This window comes from Octodon degus, unplaced genomic scaffold (genome assembly GCF_000260255.1).
Source record: "Octodon degus isolate 3935 unplaced genomic scaffold, OctDeg1.0 scaffold00306, whole genome shotgun sequence".
Classification (NCBI taxonomy): Eukaryota; Metazoa; Chordata; class Mammalia; order Rodentia; family Octodontidae; genus Octodon; species Octodon degus.
In genome coordinates this window covers 1465306-1474205 of record NW_004524882.1, presented here as the reverse complement: position 1 = coordinate 1474205, position 8900 = coordinate 1465306, and the positions used below count along the sequence as shown (strand labels likewise).

Here is an 8900-nt window from a genome sequence, read left to right as displayed (position 1 = left end):
GCGGTCCCTGATGCTTTTGCTAAGCTTGTTCTAAGTAGGTGCTTTAGACCACTGAGCCATCTCTCCAGCCCCTGTCCTACCAATTTGATTTGAAACTGTCTCATTGCTATTTGTTTATCAATAAAATTATGGAAAGAAACTACAATAAAATGTATAAAAGCTCAAAAAAAAAAAAAACCTAAGCAGTCAGGCTCAGGTTTCTGTGGTTCCATCCCCACAACCTAAGCCAGACAAACCTGCCCTGAAGTCATGGGGAGAAAAAAAAAAAAATCCAACAAAAATACATGCTTGCATTCCCACTTGTAGAAACACAATTCATAATACATAAATTTTGGAAACAACCAACATATCTAACAAGAAATAGATTTTAAAAATCAACTGTATATATGCAAAATAGAGTACAACTCAACACAAAAAGATAAATTTCACTCTGGCTGAGGCAGCAAGATTACCATTAGCTAGAGGTAACCGTGCACTTTATAGCAAGTTCCAGGCAATCCTGAACTGTAGTGAAATCCTGTCTCAAAAATAAAAGATAAATTTGATTTTTTTTGTGGGAAAATAGATAAATCCTGAGAGAATAATATTAAGTGAAATAAACCAGATACAAAAGGTTAAATATTGAATAGTTTCCTTTATAAGAACAACTGAACATATATAAAGAGTACCATAGAAGAGAGATGGAGTCAAAAAGGGAGGTAGATTCTGTGGAGATGGAAGGGGACCTAGCGATAGTGAGGAAAATGGAAAGGAAAAATGACTAAGATCCAATTGTTACATGTACCAAGTCCCCAAGACAACTGTATTGTGAGTCATAAGTGTATAACAATGAAAGCAACCACAAAGATTTGGTCAAGATTATAGGATAAACCTTGCCTAGCTCTCACCAGAAATGCTGTGTGCTTTATTCTGTCTTTCACCTTTTCTGACACCAACATTATGCAACCTCTCAGCAGTCGAAACACCTGGTCTTTGGGTTCTGTCATAGGGCCCAGACCCACAAGGCTGGAAGGTTTTTCACAGCACAGTGGCAACAGCCACACAAAAATTGAATAACCTGCAGGATGAGCTTACCCCAGTTGCTTAGCAGTTCATGTCTCATGAAGGAAGAAACACCTTCTGAAACTTTTCCCTTGGCCACTGTAGATTACAATACAGAACCCATCCCAGCAACCCCATGGAATCTCCCTCTCCATTTGTCCTGTAGCCACAGTGTCTTCCCTTCTCTTAGTCAGTGCTGCTTTTTTTAGTGGAAGCCCCAAAGTTCCACATTCCTCTCCAGGGCTATGGAATTAGTAGTGGACAACACTGTGAACATTAGGTAAGTGCTGCAAGCTACTTTGTAGATACTCAATAAGTGTTAGAGGCTGCTGTGCAGATATGGAGTACTTGAGGCCACTGTGCAGCTACTAGTGTTAAAGGTCATTCTTGGAATGTTAGTATTGCTGCTGTGTGAATATAAAATCAGTATTAGATAAATAAGTAGTAGAAGTTGTTCTGTGTGTACTAAGCTAGGATTAGAAGTTGCTTTGTGGATACAAAGCTGGTACAAGACACTACCACATGGATATTAGTATGAGATGCTGCTCTGTGGATATTAAAAATATAAGACTGGACATGGTAGCATGTGCCTGTAATCCTAGTGCTGGGGAGGCTGAAAACAGGAGGATTACTACCAGTGATCCTCAATCCCCAACTGTGTAGTGAGATGCTGTAGACCCTATACTAAATACATTTTAAAAACAAGAAAGAAAAGTCCACAGGCTATGCTGTTATTATAAAAGTAGTATCATTTCTTCTTAGCCTTTTGGCTAAGATCAAGTATAAAAGTAGCATTAGACTCCACTGTGTATATACAAATACTCTGGGTCCAGTGTTTGGAGAGCATGGGTCCCTTTATTGATTTGACACTAGTATCAGAAGCTACTGTAAGGATAGCACTTTAGCACTGCAGGGCACAGTGTGCAGATCTCATCGCGTGCTTCAGGCCACAGTGTGGACATTGTCTTAGGAGACTCATGCCTTAGGAGTGCAGCAAGAACAGTGGTCACTGTGAGTGACACCTTCTGCATGAAGCCCTCCCTCTGCTGAGTTCTGTGGAGACCTGAACCATTACTCTGCCATCAGCCACAGACAAGAATCTGTGCATTCAGGCAGAATCTGTTGCTCAGCGTCCACGGGCGGTTTCCATGCTCACGCTCTCTGTCCTCAGTCCCAGAGTGAAAACAAGACAGTCTCATGCTCATCTGAGCTGATTGTGGTGGGGACCATGAAGGCAGGCATGCTGTAGAGCTGGTGAAGCAACTTGTCCCCGCCCATTGGAGTACAGGCCCCTTCTTCACACCCATATTCCTGTACCCCTAGAAGAGGCTCCCTGACCCAGAGTACAGGTCCAGTGAGTGAGTGAGACCACCCGGGGCCACCAGATCCTGAATAGGCCCAGAGCGCAAGCCCGGCGCGGAACCCTTCAGCAGAACTCCCTGCAAAGAGGCTTGAGGCAAGACCCACCCAGCTGATTCAAGAGCAGAACATCTTGCCAGAGTGACACAAAGGGTTCACCTCCAATGGCTGCAGCAGAAAGAAGTGGAGCACAGCAGCCAGACCCCAGGCAGATCCAAGAAACACCCATCGGGAGGAATCTGAACTTCATAGATCTGGACCTGGTGCTAAGGTAATAACTCTAAGCACTACACCAAAGTTCAGAAGACAGTGGTATACAAAATGACAAAGAAAAGGAACAAAATGCAGTCTCAGGCTCCGAGTCCACACAGGATAAATGCAGAAAACACTAGCATAAAGGAAACTGGAAATCAGACACTTGAAATCTCTGAAATAACAGCATTGGAAGTAAAGAAACAACTGCAGAAAGGTATAGAAGAAATAAGATAAGAAATAATTTCTGAACTAAAAAATATAGTGATAACTATAATCAAAGAAGTACTAAGTGCTTCGAAAGAATACACTGATAAAAAAAAATAGAGCAGAATATAAAATTGATGGAACCACTGAATAAGCAATTTAGGAAAGAAATAGAGTGTATGAAACAGGTTCAAAGTGATAATGCAGGAAATTAAAACCTCAATCACAAGTTGGCAAAACCGTTTGAGTGAAAGTGAAAATAGACATTCTGACCTTAAAGACACCTTTGCAGCTAGTGAAAAAGTAAGAAAAGATCTCTTTTTTTTTTTTTTTTTTTTTTGTTTATGTGTGTGTGTGTGTGTGGCCAGCTCAGCCCACCAGGGGGCGGGGCTGGCTGGCATGTGGTGCTGGGGATTGAACCGCGGTCCCTGTGCTTTTAGTTTGTTCTAAGTAGGTGCTTTAGACCACTGAGCCATCTCACCAGCCCAAGAAAAGATCTCTTAAAAACAACTAGGATGCAGGGAAAAATAATTCAATACCTGCAAGATGATGCAAAGATGAACAATGTGAGACTAATAGGCATTGATGAGAAGGAAGGAGTCAATATAAATGATATAAAAAGTATATGGGCAGAAGTAATAGCAGAAAACTTCCCAAATATGGGGCAACAATCTGACATTCAGCTAACCGAAGCCTATAGAACTCAAAAAAAGTCAACCCAATTAAAACCACAACGAGACATATAATAATCAAGATCCCAGAAATTCAGCATAGCAACAGTATACTAAAAGCCACTAAAGAAAAGAAACAGATCACATTTAAAGGAAAACCCATCAGAATAACACAGATTTCACAAACCGTCAAGTCAAGAAGAGCATGGAGCAAAGTACTTCAAGTCTTGCAAGAAAACAAATTCCAACCCAGACTGATATACCCTGCAAAACTGTCTTTCAAGTATAATGGAGAAGTGAAATACTTCCATGACAAAGAACAACTAAAGAATTTCGTGATGACAAAGCCAAGCCTACACAGACTACTAAGTGATGTTCTAGAGAGGGAGCAAATTGATCACAGCCTCATGAATGAGAATGGAAAGAACCCACCGAATAGGGCAAACAATTAAACACAGGAGAATAAGAGGTATACAGTAGTAGTCTTTCAATTATACTTTTGTGTTCAGCAGCAAAATATTTCCATCAGCACACTCTACAAATGGACTTCTCTTCCACCTTATGGGTCATGATTCCCTCTGAGTCTACAGAGTGGATTTCAAAGAAATTGCTGTCCCACAAGTGACGCCTGGCCACCAGTAACTGTCATGGTCATTATGCATGTCCACAACACACTAGAACTAGGTGCGATGTTGTACCCTCAAACTGTTAGCAGTGCTGGTCATTTATTTGCCATTCCAGTATTCATCTTATGCTTTACTCTTAATACTTCTTTGCTATCATGAAAACTTTTTCTTAGTTCAATTGTTTTGAAACCTTTAATTTTTAATTAGTATTTAATTTTCTGAATATTGCTTATTCTTAATTTTTGTTCTAAGATTTATACTATATCTTTGACTTACAATTTATTTAAAAGACATCATATGATATATTTTCCTAGTATTAGAAACTTTAAAAAGAAAAAAAAACCCATACAACTAACATAAAATGTAGAAAATATGCAGACCCTCCCTAATGTCCCTGTTAGCACTCAAGGACTTTGTTTCCAGGGTGCTACCCTGACTATCCAGATAAACTTAATAATATCATCCATTGTACTTCTTGTCTTTTCCATAAAAGGCTAGGAGATTTCAACTCACTTGCCCTTTGTAGGGGTTTAAGGGCACAGAAATAAATTAGGCATCCGTGTTAAGCCAAAGCTGTCTCCCACCTTCAGGTGGTAGTAAATATGAGGTATCTCATTTCAAGTGATTGAAACTCAAATTCAAGTATTATCTCTGTTTACAAAATTGTGACCTACATGTAACAGGGAGAAAGGTGAACAGGCAACGTGTAATACGTGCACACCAGGGCATTGTTCAGCCACAAAAAGGCCACGATTTTGTCATTTGTAGAAAAATGAATTGATCTGGAAATTGTCATGTGGAGCAAAGTAAGTCAAACGTAGAAAGGCAAATGTTACATAAAAAAGATGACAGGAAAACCATGATTAGACAAGAGGAAGGGAGGAAAAGGGAAGAAGTGAGGTGCCAGGGTAGATAATGGGGGGCAGGAATATAATCAAAATACACTGTATACCTTGAACCCAAAAAAAGTATGAAATGGGGGGTCAAGTTATATGCATGTATAAATCTGTCAAAAGAAAAACCCTCATTCATTTGTATAACCTATGTACACTAATAAAAAATTGGCAAAAAGAAAAAAGTATTTTATTAATAACTAAAAAAAAAAAGTAGAAGAGGCTCCCTGCTGCACAGTGGGTAATGAAACTACTGTTCTAAATTGTGCTGCACACCCAAGCCCAGGGGACCTGCCCCTCCTGGCAGATCCTTGAAAACTCTGCACTTCCCTGTCTTTCTCTTTGTTTGTTTGTTTGTATGTATGTTTTTTAATATGTTTAACAAATTAAAAAATGAGAGGTAGTTAAAAACGACAAAGCAGTCTTATAATTTTCATATCATCCTTAATGTTCTCCTTGGATAGAAATCCTTTTAAGACTTTCATTTTAATTTACTCAGTATTATATTCATTCACTTTAAGGTTAAAAAAATAGTATCCAGGGGATATTAATATTCAAATGTTACACATTTATGTAAATATGACACTGATTATTTTATGATTTATGAGCACAATAGGACATTGTTTTGAATGCCAGAAGCACAGGTCCATGTCAGGCAAGTAATTTTTTTTTAAAGAACTAGAGTAATTATCGGGGCTGAGGAGATGGCTCTGTGGAATAAGTGCTTCCCTGGCAAGTGTAAGGTCCTGAGTTCAATCCCCGGTTCTGCCAAAAAAAAAAAAAAGTTGGAGTAAGTATAAAAAATAATATGTCGGCTAAAAGATTTGAGCACTGTACTGCTTTTAATTATGGATGAGAATAAATAATTTTGTTTTATCATTTGAAAAATAAATCTTGTTAAAGATAGTATGTGAAAATAGCTAAGGTCTGAAGCAGAGAACTATCTTCTACACAACACTTATGAAACTTCATAGCCAAATCTTAGCTTGTCACTGGATTTTACTTTAAAGCACAGGACAGACCCTATTCGTCAAAATGTTTTACAGTGCTGCACATAGGCATTCCTTTATTAGACCCTTTTATCTACATTCCAAAACTAAGTTATCAAGTTTACTTTTTTCTTGCTGAAGTACAAAGTTTTATACAACCATTTCAGAACCAGAAGGCTAGTCTTTAATGAATTAATTACAGTTTTGGATATCTGATATATACATAGATTTCATTTTCTATTAGAATTTAAAGCAGTAACACACTTTGATCTGTCATTGAGCTAGGAGATCTTCAAGTTGTTTTGCTTTTTTTTCCCTTTTCTTTCTTTTTCTTTTCTTTTTGCGGAACTGAGGATTGAACTTAGGCCCTTGCACTTGCCAAGGAAGTGTTTATTTTACTGAGCCATCTCCCCAGTCCCCTTTTCCCCTTTTCTTTGTCTTATTTATTTTAACACAGCAAAATCTTCAGAAATAAAAATGCCACAATATTGGCAGTGAACAACCAGAGGAATCCCTTATTAGAATTTTCCAACAAACAGATAAATAGTTCTTTTTTCATATACAGAAATATTGTCTTCGAAATACATGTTGAATACTATTATTACATTCTAAAAATTGCTTTTTTCTGTTTCAAATGTTTAAAGAAATGTCAGTTTTTTTTGGCAGTTATTTAGTCAGACCATATTGCACAAAAGTTCTTAAATACAGCTATAAGTTATGCTATTTGATTAAATAGTACAGCTATGTGACAAATGAAGCAGTTTTACTTTGCACATGCAGTCTCTGGAGATACACTAGGAGACTGTTTATAGGCCTACAAATACAGTTTGCTTGCAAGTAGCGTGACCATTGAATAAAACAAACTTAGTTTTATATGGTATTTTCTCCAAACTCAATCAGATAACCTTGATAAAAATGGAGACAAAGATCAAAATAGTAATATTTTCACAGTATCCTGAGGAAAGCTAAACTGTAGTCCATGAGCAGCTCAATTTCTTCTTTTTCCCCATAATTTTATTGAGAAACAAATAGTAATGAGATAGTTTCAAACCAAATAGGTAGGACATTTTCAATAATTAGCACATTACATACATTCTTCCTAGTGGTTAATTGCTGTACAAGATGCGGACATGATACCCTATTTACAAACACTATTAGAACAAATCCCTCTATTCATTTAGAGAATGTAACTCTATATCTATCCTAACCATTTTGAATACACAGATACAAAATGGATATTCATCTGCATCCCCTTTTTTGTTAAGTTCAATTATTTGAATATTATAGGTGTATTAACTCAGCAAAATATTCTAAAAGAGTCCAATAGTCCATAATAGTATTGGGTCTTCCACTTCACTAGCAATATCAGAAATTGTTGACCTGAGTCCCCCACAGCTCAACATAACAGCATGGCTTTACTTCTTATATTTCATTTTTGTACTTTTTCTAATGGATGGTTAAGACCAAGGTAAAGCAGGACTTATGCAACAAGAGTTGTAGCTTTTTGGTCTGATAAGGTCAGTGAAATCTCCTCAGGATTCATGCTGAGATCCTGTACCTCAGATTGTAGAACCTTTGTCAGTGTCAGCCATGTGGATGAATCACGGCCATTGCTTGGCCAATGTGCTCTCTGTGAAAGCCTGATAGAGTGTCTTCTTCCCATGTGACTCTCCTTAGGCACACTCTACATCATCGATCACTTTCCTCTTTGGCCCCATAATCTTGATCAAGCAACTCAATTTCTGATGTTATTTAATTCTTTCTTTTCCCATCCCAGCCTTCTAAAATGATTTTTTTTAATGAAAATTATGAATCAGAAGAGATGGCAGCACTTTCAATAAATGACTTATAAGTCTGAGAGTTCAAAAACCTTGGGAAAGAATCTCTGTGCATTAAGGTATGTAACTGAAGTTGGGCATTTTCATACACATGAGGCTTAGGACCCAACAGATTTCAATTGATCACCTCTTTAACTTGAGAATCGAGACAGACCTCTTTTGGTGATAGAACAGAAATGTAATTTTCATATACAATTCTGGCTTTTTCTTCAATGACGCTTTTGTTCTGCTCTTTCTTTAAACCTTCACAGGCAAGCCAGAAAAGCAGATTCTCTTCACTGTATTCTGTTTGGAGGAACTCCCAGAAAAGGTTTCTTCTTGCAGGGCCCTTCATCATCTTGTCGAAACTTTGAGACCAGGATAAGACTTCATCTGCAGTGGGGCTTTGGCTCTCCTCTAAGAGCTGGATACTGTGCATTTTTGTGGTTTATATGGGTCTCCCTGCACTTTGCCCTCTTCCTTCATTCCTAACAGTGAGGCAGGAGCAGCTACAACAGAAGCAGCAGCAGAAACAGGGCATGTGGTTGGGCCTCTGGTTTCCAGAAGCTAGGGACACAGCAGGTATTCCTTCCTTTTGTGATTTCTTTTTCGCATTTCAGCTACTTTAGGACCCAACCTCATTATTGGTCTGAATATCAGACATCTTAGACATAACATGGAACAGGTATTTTCCATCAAGTTTTTCTTTTTCTTTTTTTTCGGATCCAGGGATTGAACTTGGGCACTTGCTTTTGCCAGGGAAGCACTTATTCCACTGAGCCAACTCACCAGCCTTTTCCATCAAGTATTAATATGTTAAACTTTAAGGCCCCCCAGAATATGAAGAAAAAAAAGGTAAAGAACTAAAAAGATTTTTAAAAAAGAAATAAACAGTTACATATTTTTAAACAGAAATTTAGAAATCTAACCAAATACAGCATTGTAGCAGGACAGTCTTATGACTTTTTTTGTCTCTTGTTTTCATTTATTACTCCCCCCTTTTTTTCAAACAAACATTTACTGGAGAGACAGTATGGCAATAATT

The 8900-nt window shown here is 37.8% G+C and overlaps 1 pseudogene; it reads right to left on the bottom strand.

Moving 5' to 3' along the window:
• Positions 1-7844: 7844 nt before the first annotated feature.
• On the bottom strand, positions 7845-8497 carry LOC101572254 (annotated as a pseudogene).
• Between the last annotated feature and the right edge of the window lie 403 nt (positions 8498-8900).